Genomic DNA, 19,458 nt, shown 5'->3' on the forward strand with positions numbered 1-19,458 from the left:
ATTGGATGTATTAAACATATATTTAAAAAAACACATGCTTTGATGTTCCTGTAAAGTTCTTAATGCTAATATTAGGTCCTCCATTTGGTTGTGAGTATTTCATCTAATCTAAATTGTTATTGACTGGAGTAGTTAACTAATCATAAAAGCAAACAAACAAACAAGGTGATAGAAACAGAGGTCCTTTTCATAAGGAAAGATGTCATAAATCCTGAAGACATGGTTTTGAATATTTGACTCAGACTACAGATATACCCAGAAATGTAAAGCATTGGCATGTATCTGCACATGGCTACTGAAAGGAGGCCAGGGCTTGTGTAAATCCCTTGATTTTAAGTCAGTACATTATCATTAGCTCTATTTTGAATAATTCACTGGAAGCATTACTTTTCCTTCTGACTGAAATATTCTTACTCTTAGTACCTTTGACTAGATAACTTTTGATCCTTCATAGGTCTCATCCTAAATGCCATTTCTAGGTTAATATAAACATTCCCCAAATTGCTTTGGTTCTGTTTGCTTGACCTTGTATTTCTAGTGTCTTTTCCCACAGCACTTGTTACATGGTAGTATAATGTGTTGGTGGTGATGTTTTCTATCTTGCCCCCTAGACTCTACTAGGGGATCATGTCCGTCTTATTCACTACTGCTGTCCCAGCTGCTGTGTTTCCAAGGGAAACGTACTTAATATAATTCATTTAGAAATTTTCTGATTAGGAAAGAAATCCTGTGTTCTTGTATCATGCATGCAATGATTTGTAGGCGTCATTAATAATTGACTTCATGCATTTCCAAAGAAATACCTAATCAGTTTTGATAATTGTGTTTTTATTTCTTTCTTTGTTTCTTCGACTTCTGCTTTGACCCAAATGCTAGAAGCCAATTTAGAGCAATAACTAAAATATGAGTGTAAAAGCCAATAGACAAGACAAGTTAAAGAGAAAATATGGGTAAAATAGTAAGATGAAACTCAGAGATAAAGTTCAGATACCATCTTATTCTACGTTATTGCTGCAAGTGGGTCTCAAATTTAATGCTGATCTTTTGTGCTGGACAAAGCAAAGAGCACTACTCATTTTGTTACAAAATTTACAGTGTTCATAAGGTCAAAATCATGTTGATTGTCCGGGAAGGGACAGGAACAAGACAAATGTTTGCTCTGGATCTTTTATAAAGAGCTATATTTTCTAGACAGGTCAGTTGTGAATTTCATATGGTTGTTTATTCCTAGTGTCACTTGGTGAAAACTTAAGATATAATATCAGAGTCTGCTGTATAATGACACTGCAAAAAGGAAAGCTCATAACTTTAGCTAAACATACATTGAAATAACCCAGCTCAGAAATAAAGATTGTATCCTCAGCAGCCATTTCAGATGAGATCCTTCAATCGGAGAGCCTTTGAATTGGGGATGAGAGTAACTAAAAAGCCAGCTGCAGAATTGCAAGAAAACACTGAGGGTTTAGGTAATGTCTTGCAGATTAGTTTTCTTCCTATAAGTATTATAATATTCATTATGTACTTACAGTAAACTTAATCAAAACCATTGCATTTGTGCAATTAATTTAAGTGAATTCACTCATGTGCTTAACAGACACCCCTGCCCCACCCCTAAAGAAAAAAAAAACAGAGAAGGGGGAAGAATTGCAATTTAAGTGGCATGTAGTACCTTTACTCACCAATGTATACACTACTTAGAGAAAACTTGAGTGGGGAAACATGATTCCATTGCTTTCAGCTGTGTTCACTTATGTGGCCTTGTAATATGAGCATCTTGCTACCCCAAATGTGACTTCAGTAGATAGAGATACATATTCATATGCCACTATCTCTACAGTAATCCAACTGCCTCCTCTGATATTCAAAGAAACACAAATATATTCTAATTCAGAACCATAAAAAGGAGCAGAAAAATTTCCTTTATTGGAACTTCTTGAAAGTATACATGCTTAGGGAATTTTAAGGGTAATTTTAATATTTTTAAGTTTATTTAGTTGAGAGAGAGAGAGAACGCACAAGTGAGCAGGGGAGGGGCAAAGAGAGAGGGAGGGAGAGAATCTCAGTCTCACGAATCATGAGATTGTGATTTGAGCCAAAATCAAGAGTCAGAAGCTTAACTTATTGAGCCACCCAGGCACCCCAAGGGTAATTTTAAATGTCTACTTTTTCTCTTGTCTGATGACTGTGGAACCTGGTCCTCAAAGATACAGGTCCACGTGCATGTGTAGGAGGGGTGGCATGGCACAGAGATAAGCAAGCACTGTGGTGTCAGGAACATGTAGGTTTGAGTTAACAGATGCTATTACTTTCATGCTGTAAAACTTTTGATACATGATTTAACTTTTCAGGTCTCTGATTCCTCATGTAGAGAATGCAGTTAGTACCTGATTCATCAGGTTAGTAAAGTAAATAACATCATATATAGGGAATCATGTAACACCCAACAATACCAGATTATTATTAATGCATCACACCAGTTCTCTATAAATTAGTAGAGTTATTTGAGTTATAAAAATTTGAAAATAATGCAAGTGATAGATGACTTTTGCCTTTAGTTATAGCTACAAGGTTTTATATATATATATATATATATATATATATATGTTATATATATAATTATATAATATGATATAAGTTACATATATATATAATAGTGAGTTGCTATTTTTGATAATATGCTTTCATTATATAAGAAGCATAAGAAGAAGGGGCGCCTGCGTGGCTCAGTCAGTTAAGTGTCCAACTCTTGGTTTTGGCTCGGGTCACAATCTTTTGATTTCATGACTTTGAGCCTTGCATTGGACTCCAAGCTGACAGGCTAGAGTCTGCTTGGGATTCTCTCTCTCCCTCTCTCTCCCTCTCTCCCTCTCCCTCTCTCTCTGCTCCTCCTCCACTCATGCTGTCTCTGTCTCTCTCAAAATAAATAAATAAACTTTAAAAAATGCTTGAGAATCATTAAGAAAAAAGAAGTTAACTGTTCAAATTGTCCTATGTATGTAATGTGTGTGCGTGTGTGTGTGTGTGTGTGTGTGTGTGTGTGTGTGACAGAGAGAGAGAGAGAGGGATGAGAGTAAGGGATGTTTCTATGTACCGCTAGCAGGCTTGAAGGGGTTACTCCCATTCATAACCATTTGACTTTGAAGATTATGCTTCTTCTCTTTTATAAATGTCTTTAAGAGTTTCACCCTTTCAGAATACTTTAGTTCCAAAATTTACTTTAGATTTAAGTCCTGAAGCAGAGGCTACTTGTAGAACTACCACCTGAGGTGTATCTACCATGCCCATAGTCAAGAACATGGGTGAGCTCTCCTTTGCCATACTCTGGTAGCACAAGTGAAGACAATGATGTTTGAAGAAAGAAGCCATCCTTCAACAGGAGGCCAAGTAATTTGTTTGGAACATGGAAACCTAGGCATATATCTTCTCTATGCTGTCAAGGAAAATCTCAGTAATTCTCCTCTCATGTAGTTGTGGGAAATTGAAATATGCATGGATGCGGCTCCTTGTTGAACTTTCAGAGAGGACCGTAACATGATTTTCTCAGATGATGAAATTTTTGTAGAATAGTTATACTTGCACAAATCGCCCTGTGTGTTTGAATGAATGCACATGCAACAGCAATGAAAGCAATTTATTGCTTAATATCACAAGGAATGAGACAGTTCACTCTCAATCCACTTTAAAGTTCAGGTTGATGTAATAACCTAAATAGCCTAAAGTAGAGATACAGATGCCTCTAAGTGAAGGTAAAAGTAAATACTTATGAGAGTATTTACACCATTAGTATATTCCAGATTTTTGAAGCAAATTCAGTTCAAGGATTATGAGAGTAAGGACACCACATGTGATTCTTAGACTTTGCGAGACAATTTTCAGGAGAATCCCGAATGACCATTCCTTCACAGTATGACACAAATAGTAATGATTTGCTACTGCCATGGTATCATGATATATGTCAACTTTTCAAAACCTGAAATAACAGTTGAACTATCCTTTGGGTATTTCATGCCAATCACTTAATTAAACAGATATTTCAATTTGTCTTATAAAGTAATTACCATTCTTATTCAGATAAACTGTAGAATTTATTTTTATTTAACACTTTATTTTAGCCTAGAATATTTTTTCCTAGAATAATTTTCTAGAATAATTAGGTGAGACTTAATTGACAATTAATAACTTTTATACAGCCCTTAGTCTTTTAAGATCTCAGAACTAGTTGCTTATTATAGGATTCTGTGCTCTCTGTCTTCTGAAATGCAACATTCTCCTTCGTTGTGTATGAATTGTCAGTCTTCCCCATCCTCCCATAACCTCTATGAGGTCAATGATTTTTGCCTTACACCCCTATCATCTACTGCAGTATTTGACATATAAAAGGCATTTAGTAAACATTTAAGGGAAGGAGAGAAGGAAGGAGGAATTGCATTTCTTCCTTTGCCCTTTAGAAAAACAAACCCCCCCAAAAAAAGCCTGTAGAAGAAGCACTTATGACATAAAATTTCATGATATATAATTTTGTGACTTGTGGGTCACACTACATTCATCTCTCTTATGATCCTCCCACAAAACTTAAAGCAGTATGATGCAACAGTCTGTAATTCCCAATGCCTCCATCTAAGGTGAATTTCAGGATAAACTTTCCTTTCCTTTCCTTCTTCCTTCTTCCTTCTTCCTTCTTCCTTCTTCCTTCTTCCTTCTTTCTTCTGTATGCCTGTCTCTGTCTATGCCATGGTGACTATAGAAAACTTAGAGGCATTTTTATATGTAGTTACAGTATTTCCTGAATGAAGTGTTCAGTGGTCCTAGTTTAAATACAGGCATTAAACATTCAAAGTCTAAATTTCAAAATACAAAATCACAAGGACTCTCATGGTATCATTTATCTTCAGTTGTCCTTAAAACTGAACTGTAAATTCCTGAAGAAGAGACTTTATATTTTTTTTATTTTATTTTTTGGATTTTCTGTGGTTAGCACAACATTTAAAAAAATTTTTTAACGTTTATTTTTGAGACAGAGAGAGACAGAGCATGAATGGGGGAGGGGCGGAGAGAGAGGGAGACACAGAATCGGAAGCAGGCTCCAGGCCATCAGCCCAGAGCCCGAAGCAGGGCTCGAACCCACAGACCGTGAGATTGTGACCTGAGCTGAAGTCGGACGCTTAACCGACTGAGCCACCCAGGCGCCCCACAACATTTTAAATTTTAACTCATACTCCATTTATTAGCACATCTTAGAGGTGACCCCTTAGCCACATCATCATTACCATTTAGTTCTGGGCCACATTTGATTCACCTTCATTCATAGCCACAGCTATCCATGCCTCCAGATTAGCCCCTCCAATAGTATTCATTCAGCTATAATGATAATTTTTCTAAAATACTAAGAAAGCCATTTCATTATTGTCTGTTGCCTCTCTTTCCCCAGAGGGTTAAGTAAAAGATCTAGCATGGCATATAGCTTCTTTCTAATCTGGTGTCTGCTTTAATCACCAGTCTCATTCCCATACTATCCTTGCCCACTTGTATTCCCATACAAGCCTCCATATGTACTCTCTCTACCTGCCACACGATCAACCTTCTGTGACTATCAGGAGGCTCTGTTCCATTGCAAATGCTATGCTTCTGCTTGGGCTGCCAGATAACTCCAATTTGTTTTTTTGTTTTTTTTTTAACTTAACACCTTGGGAAAAGCTATCCCTGACTTAATCTTCCTTCATGATCCTATTTTTGATTGCTGTGTATACATTTGTCTATTTTAACAGCACTCCATTTTAAGTCTACCTCCCTGAATAAATTCATAGAGAATGCCCATCTGCACAAGTCTTGAGGAGAAAACAAGCCTGCATACTGCTATAGAGCTAAAAGGGTCAGGTATTCATCTTCCCAGCCTCCCCTGAAGCCAAGGCACAGCCATGTAACCCAGTCTTGGCTAATCAGATATGCCCACCATAGATGAATCAAGAGTTGGGGCACAAAGGAGCAGGAGCAATGGAAAAACCCATGTTTTTCGCAACAATAGCAGTGTTACCCATGTTTCTGGGAGGGGAGGGGGTGTCCAGCATGAATGGGCAGCAGTAGTATAATCTCCAACTCCTCATTCCATGAGTAGTGGCAACAGTGCCCCAGCTAACTTAGTTCTGTGACACCTTTTTGGCTTTTTCCTAACAGCTCAGTCATCCTTTGTTTAGGCTCATTTTCTGTCTTTGACTCCCTGGCCTCCCACTGATTCTGTGGGTTGTCCAGCATAATTTCAGTAATAATAATTAAAATTTATAATTTATTTTCTACTTGATCTAGACAGGCTTTACCTCAGTTGTTTGGCTTTTACCTTCATTAATATAATTGAGAGTGAGTAGAACTCTCTTCTGTGAGTTCTGTAACAGCTTTGGTATAATTCTGTCATGGAATTGGTTGTGTGTTACTGTAATCTGTCTAATTATCCTCTCCCATTATAAGTGTATTGAGGATAGGCATTATGTTGTATTTGTCTTTCAAATGCTCAGATAATGTCCAATATATATTACGTTCAATAAATCCCATTGAATTTAAAAATTATTAATAATGGAAGAGATGATGATTTCATGGCTGTAGTTGGTACTGTGAAACTGTTAGAAGTTTTTCCAATTTTGGCTTTCTAAACTTGTTATTAACCTGTTATAATAAACTGACTTTATAGAAGGAAAGATCTGACATAAAAAATCTGCTGATTCACCTTACATTCATCCAGTGCATGTCTGAGTATTTTCTTTCTGTCAGATACTGTGTCGGATAATAGTTATAAATAATTATAGTAGTAAAAAGCACAAAACAAAAATAATAATCCTTGCTTTCTAAGGTTAGAAATACGTAAGTAGAGCCATGAAAAGAGACTTGTTGGGGCATGCTGAAAGGGAGGACTCTGGAAGAAGGTAGATGCTTCGCTAAGCCTCAGAGTACTTAGGAGTTAGCAGATAAGGTTTACCTAACTGGGGTAATGAATGACATTTTAGGAAAAGAGAGTCATATTAGAAACCCAAAAGAAAATTATCTAATGGTATTTTAAATTTTAAATGGTATAAGAAAAATAGCATTGCTTTGAAAAAAATTATGAGTCTTGAATTACTGTGATGTAAAATGTTCTCCCACACAACATGGAAACTATTGCAGAAAATGCTCTGGCTTTTGAGCCAAGAACTTCTGGTTCTGGTCCCAAGTCCTGTAGTAACTGACCAGGAGTCAGCATACTGCTCTTTGAGTTGTAAAGTCGGTGCATATTTCTTGAGAAAACTACTCTTTCCTTGTTCAGGCAGTTCTCAGATGCATATCAAGCTGATTGCAAAGGATGGGTTTCTGTCAGGCAATAATAGACTGTCATTGTTGATGTGGGACTGGAAATAGATGATGACAGAGTAGTTTTGCTGCATGAAGGAATAGACACTGGAAAAGACATCTCAGTAATTCCTTCTCACCTCTTCTACATACTTTCATTGTACCTGAGCATCATGGAGGTATATGAAAGGATCTGAAGATAGAGTGAACTCCTCCTTTTCTCACCTACTTGATATGATTACCATATGTTGCACATGCTTAGGAGAGAAAAGACATGGGATTGTGGTACTGAGATTAAAGATGAAGTGAAAAGGAACTTAGATCAACTTTTGTTGAGGACTGTATTAGGCAATAGAATTTCTTGGTCAGTTGGGTAGAGGAGAGGAAGATTGTTGTTCTGGGGTAGTTTATTTTGGAAAGTAACCATGATTTTGCATAATATTATACCCACTGAACTTTAGAAACAGAATGCTTGATTTATTCTCCCTACTTAGTAACGCCGCATTCAGCCTTCAAGTGAAGCTTTCTTTTCTCAGTCTTTACAAAAGTGTTCATTGGAAAAGACTCTCAATTTGATTCTCATAGGTTTTGAAGGATATCAAGAAGAGAGAGAGATTTCAGTAGAAAAAAATAGAAGAATATCAGTTAGCTTATAAAACTAGAAGGAAATATACAGAGTTCAAATGCTTTTTTGGCGTGCATATGTTTTGGTTGTGGGAAGGTAGGAACCTTGATTTTGAGTCCCATTAAGACCATACACAGTGGGGAAGAGACATTTCCCAATGGAATGTCAGTGACCTAACCAAAATTTGGGGAAGGTCACGGTCTAAAATATATTATCTTCTTGGTTGCCTTTTCCAGAGGCTTCCCGGGGTTTCATTCCACTGGGATAGGTAAGTAAGGGGGAAGAGAGGTTTAAACAGAATCCACACAGAAAAATGCATTCATCAAAATGGTGGCAAGGATGTGGGCGCTGGAAACAGTCAAATGGATAGTTCTGAAAAACAAATACTCTAGTCCAAGAAACCTTAGATTAATAATAGGTTGCTTCAAAATATCTATTTACTAGACTTCAGCTCCTTCCTAAATAATTTTGTATTTTGAACAACTTGATGTGTGTAAATGTAGCCTCTTTGAGACCTGCACAGTGGGATCTGTTTTCCTTTTATTTGACAAATGGATCCCTGCTGTTAAATCTTTCAAGAGATTATAGGTAATTCTACAAAGCTTTCCATCAGTTGCATTAGCACTCTCAGGCAAACTGAAGGATCAGTAGCTATCCTAAACACAAACTACATTAAGATTTTGAAAAGCTTTGACCTTGGGTAGCTCCAAATGTGCCTATTCCTGATTTTTTCACATTTCTTGTTACTCTTTTGGCTGGATATCTTAAATAACAAAAACTTTAAACATATTGCTAATGATCATTAGATGACATTATTTGATTACATTAATATTTTAGAGTTGGCATTAACTGTCAAGTAAACTCCTTTTTAGATAGATATCAGTGGGATGCCATCACTCTTTTTAGGTCATACTGTCATGGTGACCCTTTGAGAAACTAGTATATAGTTACAACATAGATTTTTACACAGAAGGGAAAATATTAAAAGAAAAGTTATCGTGATAATGATATAGGTCTTAAGAGAATAATTAGAGCTACATATTAGAAGTGCCTAAATAAATGAATACTTAACTAAAAATGTCCACTTGCAAGAACGGTTTCTTTTTCTTAGAGTATTAGTGATCCTTTGCATTTAAATTTTTAAAAATTAAAAAAAAATCAATAATACACACACAAACTTGGTGTATTTCTTATCAAAGAAGGTTAATTTCCTGGGAAAGATAAAGTTGTCAGAATTTTAACGACATAAATTTTGATAAGTGATGACTAATTATATAGAAGTGTGTTGTTTTTGAACTCATAATGCTAGAGGGTACAAAATTCTTTGACATAAACATTGTTAATACTTACTTTTATATCAGGATCATGAGTGTTATTTTCTAAAATCCTGTTATATAGTAATGCACTTGGTACACATTTCACTCTCCACACTTTTGAGTAAGTAATGTTAATTTTGCTATCAGTCTCTTCTTATGGGTGTTTTGTTCAACAGTAACCAGGGAGGAACTAAGATAGGACGTAGAAACTGGAATGGCTTACATTAGACTCACAGATTGCATTCTTCTTGAGGGTTTGCATTATTTATTTATTGGGCTCTCACTATATTTTTCCCAGCTTTATTTAGATATAATTGGCATACAGCATTGTGAAAGTTTAAGGTATACAATGTGATGATTTTTAAACACCTATATATTGCAAAATAATGACCACTGTAGGGCTAGTTAACATCTGTTGCCTCACATGATGACCATTTTGTTTTGTGGTAAGGATATTTAAGATTTGCTCTCTTATCAACCTTCAGGTATGTAATACAGTGTTGTTAATTATAATCACCATGCTGTACCTTAGATCCCTAGCATTTATTCATCTTCTAACTGAAAGTGTACCATTTGACTGACATCTCCTAGCCACCTACGCCTCCCAACCTCTGGCAACCACCATTCTACTCTGTTTCTATGAGTTCGGCTTTTTACGTTCCACCTATAAGTGGTCTCATACAGTATTATTTGTCTTTCTTTGTCTGACTTACTTCACTTTAGCATAATGTCTCCAAGGTCCATCCATGTTGTTGCAAATGGCAGGATTTCCTTCTTTCTAATGACTGAACAACAGTGAAGTGTATATATATATATATATATATATATATATATATATATATATTATATAATTTATATATATTATATATAGTAAAACCTTGTGTTCCTATTTAGATACCTTTGTTTCTTTTTATTGCCTGATTGTTCTGTCTAGGATATATAGTACTATGTTGAATAGGAGTGGTGAGAGTGGATACCCTTTTTTTGTTCCTGATCTTAGAGAAAAAGTTTTCAACCTATCACCATTGAATATGATTTTAGTTGTCAGCTTGCCATATTATTATATTGAGGCATCATCTCTCTATAACCAATTTTTTAAAATTTTATTTAATATACCCAATTGTTGAGAGTTTTATCATGAAAGGATGTAGTATCAGATGCTTTATCTGCATCTGTTGAGATTAACCGTATGTATGTTTTTTTCCCCTTTTATTCTATTAAGGTAATGTATCACCTTTATTGATTTTACATGTTGAACCATTCTTGTACCCCCAGGAAAAATCCTGCCTGATTATTGGTATATGATCATTTTAGTGTGTTTTGATTTCAGCTTGCTAATGTTATTCATTTATTTATTTAGTTAGTTAGTTAGTCATTAATGTATACTTGACAAAAAATGTTACATTACTTTCAGGCATACAACATATGTAGATTTGTTGAGAATTTTTTTCTATATCCATCAAGGATACAGGCCTGCACTTATGTTGTAGTATCGTCTTCTTGCTTAGGTATCAGAATAATGCTGTCCTCATGAATTGAATTTGAGAATTTTCCATCGTCTTTAATGTTTTAGAAGAATTTGCATTAGGTTTTCATTAAATTATTGGTAGAAGTAACCAGGGAAACCATTTGGTACTAGGCTTTTTTTTAACCTTTATACTAGAGTTAAGTGGTTCACATACCACATAACAGTGTTGGAGTGTTCTGAATTTGATGTATCCTTACCTTTACCAGTGTGTTGTATATTTTCACACATTTTCCTGTTATTAATCAGCTGCCATTCAGTTTCAGTTGAAGAACTCCTTTCAGCATTTTTTTTTTTTTGTAAGGCGAGTCTAATGATGAACTTCCTCTGCTTTTTGTTAATTGGGTAAATCTTCATCTCTTCTTTATTTTTGACAGAAAACTTTGCTAAATAGAGCTTTCTTGGTTTAATTTTTTATCATTATTTTTCTGTCATTACTTTGTGTGTATCATCCTACTCTCTCCTGGCCTTTAAGATTTCTGCAGAGACATCTGCTGATTGCTTTATGAGAGTTCCCTTGATTTTTATATGTGTCTTGGAGGAGATCTCTTTAAATTGAGTTTGTTTGGTGACCTATGAGCTTCATAAACTTGGATATCTGAATCTCTCCCCAGATTTGCAAAGTTCTCAGGCATTAATTTCTTCAAATAAGCTTTCTGCACTCTTCTCCATCACTTCCCCCTTGAAACTCTGATAATGAATAAAATGCTTCTTTTGATGATATCTGATAGATCACATAGGTTTTCTTCATTCTTTTTTTATTCCTTTTTCTTTGTTCCCTTCAGACTAGATAATTTCAAAGTTCCTATCTTCTAATCTATGGATTCTTTCTTTTGCTTGATCCATTCTGGTATTGATGCTCTCCACTGCATTTCTTATGTCATTCATTGTACTCTTTAGCTCCAGAATTCCTATTTGACTCTTATGATTTCTATCTCTTTGTTAAAGTTGTCATTTTGTTTGTGTGTTGTTTCCTTGTAGCTCATTGAGTTTCCTCAAAATAGTTATTTTGAATTCTTTATTGTATAAATTGTGGATCTCCATGTCTTTGGGATTATTACTGAAAGATTACTGTGATTCTTTGGTGGTCTCTTGTTTCCTTGATGTTCCATATTCTTTGAAGTATTGTGTTGCTGTCTTTGAATTTGCAGTAGTGGTCACCTCTCAAGTCATTACTAACTGACTTCAGGAGAGAAATGACTTCCAACATTTTGATAGGGAGTCTGAGGTTTCCTCTGTCTTCCTTTGGGTATCTGTGCTTTATGTTTCTTGCTTCCTGTTGTAGCAGGATTCTTAAGCTTGTGTGTCTTTTCTTGATCCTGCATTGTGCCATGGCAGGTGGTGGAGCTAAAGTTCAATTTTGTGGGCTTTTTCCTGGCTCACATATTCATGTTGGCATTTTCATCAGATGTCTGCCAAAGCTCAGGCTTGCTACCTTTCGGTGCATGTATAGAGAGCCCGCCATAGTTTGGAAGTGTGTGTGGATGAGGTGTACACAGCACTGGGGATGCCTGTGGGCAAGCTAAAGTGATTTGTGGACAAGGTGTACCCATCAGGTCATGGGTGGATTTCTTGATGGAGTCTGAAATGCAGTTAGTGGGATCTATATCCCTTTCTTCTGAGAGTCCTGTGTGCCTCTCTCTCTACCTCTTCCAACCCCCCATGGCTCATGACTCCATAATCTGATGGTGTGAGACAGAACTGAGACTCTTTGGTAATGTCCCATATAGCTGGGGAAGACAAACATTCAGTCCCATGCTCTTATTTAATCCCCAGGAGAAATCATGTACTGAGAAGATCTCATCTGGCACTGAATTGTGTCTCCTTGGAGGAGAGGTGATACAAGTCAGACTCTTCTTCTTAACCCTCTCCAAAACTTCCAAATTCATACTTTTTTTGGTCCTAATTATATGCTGGGACTTCTTCACTGGAAACCTGAACTGTCACTACAGCTTATTTGTCCATGGGTGATTGATTAAGACAGTACTCTCTAAGGACTTATGAACCCTGGCCTAGAGGATCACATTCATAGGCCACTGCATGCTCTATGTCCAAGGTCTGTATGCCTGTTACCTAATGCATGGGTGGACAGTATTCCTCTTGGATCCCTTGGTGTATGATGTTCAATACTGTAGCTCCTACAGAGGCACTTCTGTCTGTGGATGGATTCCAGTTGTTACTGAAGGCAGATACAACAAAGGATGTCATATTCAGCCATGTTGCTGATGTCACTCCTCCCACTATATTTTTAAAGAACAGAATAGGAGTTATACTTGGGCATACTAAATCTAAATTGGAAAGGGAAAAGATAGAACAAGCACATTTTGTAATGAAAATATATGTGTTAACCATGTAATTGCCTTTTTAAAGAACTGGATCAGATTTAATATATTTTACTATTATTCTGTGTGTTTTGCTAAATCAGTGCAAGGCACTCAACCAAATGGTAATTCTAAATTGCAAACATTTTTAAACTTCTAAATAAAATCTTGTGTTAAAAAGACAGAATAGCTGACAGAAGATGCTGGTTGGAGGATATGCATTAGTGGTAAAGATTGCTGGAGTAAAGTCAAGATCACAGGATGCTAAGAATGAGCAAGGAAGTCATGGGGCAGAAAATAATCAGGAGGTGAGGGTCTCTGAATATAAACTCCTTTACAAATTTTCTTTGGGTTACAGTTTTCCAACGTTATCCCTTAGTGTTATTAAAGAAAGAAAAGTTTCCATTTTCTTATAGTGTGAATTAAGATTTAACAGTGGCCTATTTTCTCTGAACAAATTCACTCAGCCTTATATTACTGCATCTATATTACAGTAATGGCTTTGGTAGCAACTTGAATCGATAATATAACAACACTTCTGCAGAGCTGTCTGATTCCCAGTTTGACTGGCTTTTGGCTGATAATTATTATTTGCTACCTGGCCTGTATCCATTCCTTTTAAAGGTAGGAAGTCATCCTCATATCTGTTATGTGAAAATATAAAAACAGGTTTATAGTTGAGTGTATACAAAAAACAACTTCAGCCTTAAAGTCAGCCTTCTATGTATAAAATGCCTGAATTCATTCACAGCGAAATGGGTATATACATCTTTATATCATGACCTTGTCTTATGCTTAAGAAGGGCAGAACTGGTACCATGAGGCATGGCGGTAGAATTTCTTGTTATTTTAGAAGTTGTTTTGTTGTTGGTGTTTTTATTTGTTTGATCTTATTAGATATTTAAATCATTCAGTCAAAATGTTTGAGAATTACCAAAAAAAAAAAAAAAAAAAGAAAAAAACATGTAAGCAACATTAACTATGGGTGGTTAAGGGAAAAATAAAGGATGGTTTGGAAGTTTATGAGGTATCAGAAAGAAAAAGAAGAAAAAAAAACAAAGAACTGAACTAAGCTTGAAACAGGAAGAAAGGGTACTCTAAAAATTTAGGTAGCAGGAGATGACGAACCATTTCCTTGGGATACCACCAACAGGATGGGTCAGTTCCAACTCCACTTAGACCTTCAGTTTTTCTCTCCAAACTCAGAATCTAGTGGAAAGTATTCCTATATTCCACTGTGTGCCCATCCTTTGGCCATTGACTGAAAATTATACCAGACAGTTTTTTGGCATTATTGTGGGCATCTAAGATAAACATCAGATCCTAATATCCAAACAGAGGTGATTGGTGCTGATGACAATTGTGTACTACCAGATGTGATATAGTAGATTTTCTTCCCAGTCCCTGTAATGTCTTTCCTTGTGCACTTGAAGGAAAAAGAATAATTTGTAGCAATATAAAATGTTCTAGTTGAAGCAGATCTGTTAAATTTCTGAAATAACATTATTCTTCTTTTTCCTTTAAAGATATTCTCAAAAGAAACCATTTTGACTTTAAATACATGTAGAATATTCCCCAAACCACTAGCTTTCTAAAAAGGTAGGGAACACAATTTTCCAAGCTTTACATCTGTGACAGAATTCATTAAGAGCCAGATTTCAATCATCAGGTGATCCAATTAGTTTTACCTTACCCCATGACTTGAGATATAAAGAATGAGAGTAGGGGGAGATTTTTCACCACCACTGGAAAATTTCACAGAATCTGAGCACTCATTCTAATGATAGAGGGTCAAGAGGAGCATTTTTACATGATAAGAATGGCTTTTGCTCATTTGTGCTGAGCAGTGTAGAAAAAGATGTAATTTCATTTTTTTACATCCCAGAATTTCTCCAAGCCAACCTCTGTGGTTGTGAGGTTTTGATAATGGGAGTAAACAAACTTCCTTTGAAATGTTGAAGTGGCAGTAGACAGGCCTTATTCCTGAGTTCTTCCCTGCAGGGGCATGAGTTTAATAAGGTAGCTGAACATTCTGTGTTGAAGCCCAAGAGAAACAAAACTTGTTGAGAAGGAAAATGACGGGGACCCATTGCATGCTGGGATAGCGATGAGAAGCTTCTGGCTGTGTTTGCCATAGAGCCTAAGAAAACACTTTTCAAACACTATGTGGGAGACAGAAACATTTCTGGTAAAGCTAGCTTTAGAGAGCCTGCCATTAATTTGGTTGGGAAAATGCTAACTGTGTGAAAGAGGAGTTTTTAACACATATATCCACTTTCCCAAGATGTGAATAATTATAACCTTGTAAAGTATAGAACTGAAATGCAAATAAGATGTCAGTTATTATTCGGTTATGAAGCAAAGTTTAAAACATAGACTAATACAGAAAAAAAGAGGATTGAGGACTCTTCTTTCTGCTTTTAATCTATTTCCCCTTCTCTCAGTTTCTGTTTAACCCCTGGTTAGTTTCCATTGTCCTTTATTTTCCAAGCTGTACCCCAAACACGAAACATTTCATCCCTCCAGGCTTTTATTCAACTGGTTTCTTAAACCTGGAATATCCCCTCCCAAGTTCAGGTGATTGTCATATACCTCCCTTAGTAAAGTTCTCATGGTGTGTTATTTTCTCCTCATCTCCATCCCTGTCTACTGTTCCTTCCACTTGCACATATATCTGTGGAGATACTACATTTTGTCACTGTAGTGACACGAAAGATTATGAACTCCATATGGGCAGCTACAGATATTAAAAATGGTGAAGGAAAACTGAAAATTTGGGGGCATTTCCCACAGTCCAGGTGCTAGCCAGAACTTATAAAACAGTCCCATGGAAATATTAAATAGTAAATAAACATTTGTTTATGTAGTGAAATGCTGGTATCTAAAATCCATAAATCTACTTGCCCTTTTCATTCAAATCCTTCTGTAAATTTCACCTCTCCAGAGAGTGTTTCATCCCACCTTGTGTAATGCTGGAGACAAGCTGCTGTGGCAATCTGCTAAAGAAACCTGCATTCCCCAGTTTCCTAAGGTTGGTTTAGCTGTGAGTTTACAATGGATTAGAAAACTTACACAATGTTAACATAGTTTTATGATTCTACTATTAGTGATTTTCTTTTTGTCAGTGCCCGCTGAGTTTGTTAAAACAAGACCTAATCTAATCAAATTATTAAGTGAAACCTAAACTCATTCTGCACATAGATTCAAGGGTTTGTTTTATGCGTTTGACACGTGAAGTGGATTTTCATAGATTTGTGTGTGTGTTTGTGAGAAAAATTACATTTAAAATAGGGAGACAGTTGATATATGCTTGGGAACCAGAAAATTAAAGGCAAGTTGTTTTTGTTGAGTTGGGAGGTCAAAAATGAGGTTTGTTCATTTACTTATCTTTTAAATTAAGAAGAGCTATATGTAAAAGAAACAGACAATAAACCACTAAATTTCTAGAGAAATTTATTTCCCATAAGGTAGGACTACTATCTGGTTCAAGATAAACTTACCTTAACTTTTGCAGAAATCAAGGTCTGAGAACATTCACCAGAGAAGAGGATAAGGGTCATACTGATTTCACTTTTCTTATTTCCCTCCCATGTAAATGGGATCAATCTGGTAGAAAGATCAAGCTTCATTCTAGTTTTTTGGAGGAAGACGAGATTACCACCAGGAGGTTGGCAAATATTCAATACCTGGCGCTCAAGCTTCCTTTGTTCTCTCTTTTTTTTCCCCTTTCCATTTTTTGTTATCGTTTTCACAAATGTCCATAGAACACCTGAATATCCCTGTCTCATGATGCTTAAGAGCATGTTTGGGAAAAGTTTTCAATTAGCAATAATCGCGCCTCGGATAAACCTCATTGGCTACAATACTGCCACTGCGCAAAGCTGATTAAGAGCATGTTTGAAAGTTAGTTGTACCTAAGGGTAAAACCTAGCTATGCCCATTACAGAAATATAGAAATCTCTTATCCTCACAAAGATTCTATTTCCTGTATGTAAAACAGAAATATTACTGGTTCTTTCCTTAAAAAGCTTTTGTGTGTAATGAAATACTCCAATGCATAAAATTGCTTATCATGGTACCCATCACAGACTAAATACTTTATAAACATTAGCTGCTTCCTTTCTTATTACTTCTATTTTGTTCATTTATTTATTAAATATTTATTGAGGGTCTAGTGGTTTCCAAGCACAATTCTGGATGCCAGGGATACACAAAACAGATCTAGACCTTTTTTGTACATTTTAAAGAGATAAGCAGATAATAACAAATAAGAAGATAGTTTTGGGTATGTATCAGTGAAAAAAAAAGTCTTTTAAATTAAATTAAATTAAAATTTTATTTAGGTTTAAGTTTTCATTTTAATTCCAGTTAGTTAATGTACAGTGTTGTATTGGTTTCAGGTGTACAATATAGTGATTCAGCACTTGCATACATCACGTGCTGCTCATCGCAGCAAGTGCGCTCCTTAATCCCTATAACCTATATCGTCCATCTTCCCACCCACCTCCCCTCTGGTAGCCATGAGCTTGTTCTGTATAGTTCAGAGTCTGTTTGATGGACACTGAGGAGGGCACCTGTTGGGGTGAGCACTGGGTGTTGTATGGAAACCAATTTGGCAATAAATTACATTAAAAAAAAAAAGAGTCTGTTTTTGGTTTGTCTCTCTCTCAACAAAAACATTGTTTCATTTTTCTCGTGCATCTTTATTTTCATGGCCCTCTAACTGATATTCAGAGTTTCATTGGATTATAAATGTAGACAGTGAACCATTGTAGTAAGAACAGTTCTGATGACTTTGTAAATGATAAAAGTCACAAATACTTTTATATTGCAATGTAGCTATTGCACATACCGTGATATATCATGTACATGGGCGTTACTGCATTACTGCATTCAATTGCTGAGAGTCATTTTATACAACAGTGAAATTCCTTTTCTTTTTGGTGCTTACATTACATTAGGGACATAGATCGCTTGAAACGGGGTGAAGGGGAGTGAGGGGTGACAAATGCTTGCTTAGATTTATGAGGTGGAGCCAGTACTGAGGAGGGATTTGAGGAGTAAAGTGGATATCAAGAGCCCTCTTTTGTTCTTGTGATGTTTAAAATACTTACAGTATACCCAAGTGGAAGAGCTGAGCAAGCATTTGAGAGGTCCATGATGGAGATCTAATTCTGAAGATTCATGAGCATATAAATGGTATGCAAATGCTTTGCGATGGGATGTAATCACTTCAGCAGAGAAGACACAGGAGGACTGACCCAACATAATATTTAGAAGTCCATAACTAGAAATGGCTCCAGAAAGATGCACTAAAAAGTGCCTGAAGAGCTAGAAAGAAAGCCAGAAAGTATTGTGTTCTGGACACCAAGTTAAAAAAGAGTGTTTCATGAAGCAGGAAAGATGAATGAAAAATCAAGTAAGATGAGACCTAAGAATTGACTATTAGATTTTGTCCGTGGAGGCCATTGATGGCTTTGAAAGAGGTTTTGGGGTGTAATGGTAAGGCCAGAACCTGAATAGAGTAGGTGCAAGAAAGAATGGGGGCAGGGGAATTGAACAAAGTGAGTAGAGAACTTAACAAAGTGAGTAGGAGAGTATCATAATGGAAATGAGACAATTAGCTGTCGGAGTTGGGAAGGGTCCAGGACAGCATATGTGGGAGTCTATTTTTCACACTCACCTCCTGTCCTGTTGCTCCCATTTTTCTTTTTCCAATTCTTCTACTTCCTCCACTCCTCTCACCCCTATTCTTCCTCTGTTTTTCTTATCTTCTTTTTCTCCAAACTCTTGCTGCCCTAGACTATACTGCACTAAGGATGCAAATATGAGACTACGTAGGCTTATCTCTCAGAAACCTTATTGTGTAGGTCCAGGCCAGGCAAGTGGTATATATAGCAGGTGCACAGCTCTAGGACAGGCTCAGAGTGTCAGAAGAGGTGGGTAGATCTCTGGCTAGATCTTTTAGTTGTCCCCCAAAAGTTGCAGCCAGAGTGTTGATCTCAATATCAAGGAACACTTTGTTCCCAATCTTAGTATTTGGAAATGTAAAAGAATCTTGCTCAGAGATTGTAACCAGAAGTTCTTCCTTTCCTTGAACAAGGAAAGAACTCAAAAAGGAAAGGGAGATTTTCATTTTATTCGTTCATTCATTGACCAAATATTTAGTGAGTATATACTCTGTGCTCACTGCTGTTAGAGTTTTTGAGTAATCAGTGGTAAATTGTTCTTGTCCTTATGATGTTCTTGTCCTTATGATGTGAGCAGAGATAAGAACAATAATAATAAAGCAGAGTAATGGGAGGGAGTGAAAAGGGTGGATGTTGGATGTTATTTTAAATAGAATGGTTGGGAAAGCCT

General features: G+C 36.3%; 1 protein-coding gene and 1 pseudogene across 1 annotated transcript in view; one reads left to right on the forward strand and one right to left on the reverse strand.

Moving 5' to 3' along the window:
- The window catches only part of GRM7 (glutamate metabotropic receptor 7), an 811,284-nt gene that overhangs the window by 278,361 nt on the left and 513,465 nt on the right, over positions 1-19,458 (forward strand). The window lies entirely within an intron of this gene.
- LOC124525286 (uncharacterized) lies at positions 16,829-16,981 on the reverse strand (annotated as a pseudogene).

Source organism: Lynx rufus, unplaced genomic scaffold (assembly GCF_022079265.1).
Source record: "Lynx rufus isolate CCGP_SWC_20201006 ecotype Redwood Valley unplaced genomic scaffold, mLynRuf1.p SCAF_4, whole genome shotgun sequence".
NCBI lineage: Eukaryota > Metazoa > Chordata > Mammalia > Carnivora > Felidae > Lynx > Lynx rufus.